General features: G+C 42.8%; 1 pseudogene; it reads right to left on the minus strand.

Moving 5' to 3' along the window:
• Positions 1-230: 230 nt before the first annotated feature.
• On the minus strand, positions 231-1,309 carry LOC143398437 (KH domain-containing RNA-binding protein QKI pseudogene; annotated as a pseudogene).
• Positions 1,310-1,614: the final 305 nt, after the last annotated feature.

Consider the following 1,614-nt stretch of genomic DNA (forward strand, 5'->3'; position numbering starts at 1 on the left):
CTATTCAGTGGAGTTTCAAGAACCACTTTTATTAACATGGGGAGAAAAAGCTGAGTAGGAAGACAACAATTTCATTGTCATTTGTTCAGTTAGATGGACAAATGGAAATAATCCCTGAGCTTGCTGCACTGATCACAGACAAGCAAACGTGATTACAAGTTAATTGATCAGCCAGCAGGCATGGTCAGGTCATGACTGGGTGAACAGCTCAGAGATCAGAAGTTCATAGGTTAGTTGACAATGGCAGCTTGCCCTGAAGTCATAATCCTTTGGTAATAATGGACACTCATATTTTTCCTTCAAAGTTTAGTAACCACGATATCTAATAAACCACTGGATTCAATAGGGTACAAGGATTAAAGTAGGTGGTGCCACTGTGTAAGGATATTTGTATGGTGTGTTGATTTACCTAGCCTCAGGCTCTCAAGGGACTATTGCAGCAGTTTGGTGAGAAGTTCCATTTGGAAAGATAGAAGTATGTATTGGTCTGATCAAAGATATTGTGGTAGGGCCATCTGGTAGGAGTACTCAGGGCAGTGGGTGGGAGGACAAGCCCAGGACCAATTATGATCCTTGGAGCATACTGGGCTGTTGCCATAAGAGTAAAGGCAAGGTCTCTGATTTAATGTTGGCTTCTCTGCAGGTGTCATTCAGAATCAGGAGCTCCATAGCTACATCTTCCTCAGGCTGTCTGCTGATTCTGCTGTAGGTACCAGTCATTTCTTTACTTCTTCAACTGCTCTCCATTTTTATTTCTGTTTTGCCCTGAGCATCTTCCACAGTGATCAGCACATGCAAATCATCATTTACATGCTCCCAATTAGGTTTGCTCTATTTTGCTCGTCCTCCTCTTTATCTCTCATTGAGCCTTTGCCTCAGGACATTATTTTACATCCATTTTCTGCTTCAAACTGTTTAACTGTAAATCCTCTGGATCCAAAGATCCCTCCAACAAAATTAAAGTCTAGGTATTCTTTTTACAGACACACAAAAAAGGTTTCTCTTGTAACAGAACAGTAGGTTCCACAGCATCAGGCAATTCTGTGTTCCTTTTCTCTGTACTGCCATTTAATGTGTCATAGTACATGTCTTTCTGTACTCTAATTTCTTCCTCCATCTGCCGCTGGAGGTGGTTGAAGATCCTGCAGAATTTGGACAGACTGCTGGATTACATCAGGTAATTCAGTATTATCATTTTCCTGTCCATATTCCAGGCTCTGCAGCTCATTCTGCACCTCTGGTCATGGTGGTACCTGACCCAGCGTCCATCTCTGTGCTGGCTCCTGTTCTTGGCCACAGCTGTGGCCATCAGCTTATATTTACAATGTGAGGAGACACTGTGGCCCAGCTGAATGGGATGTCTCTGTGGGAATTCAAAGGAAAGCACTCAGCCAGGAGCATGCTTTCTCCATTGTGGGAACAGACATCCCTAGGTCCGAAGGAGCAGGGAGTTTGGGTTTATCAAAAGGGCACCCAAAGCTAATGTAGAGATGTAGGACCATGAACGGAGATGTAGAATGAAATAAAAATGTTATTTGAATGATGATTATGATGACCATTATCATGATCATGAGTTAAGAGCCATACGGCACTTTAGTGCAGAAACACCCTGTT

The sequence above is a fragment of the Callospermophilus lateralis genome, chromosome 1 (genome assembly GCF_048772815.1).
Source record: "Callospermophilus lateralis isolate mCalLat2 chromosome 1, mCalLat2.hap1, whole genome shotgun sequence".
Taxonomy (NCBI): Eukaryota; Metazoa; Chordata; class Mammalia; order Rodentia; family Sciuridae; genus Callospermophilus; species Callospermophilus lateralis.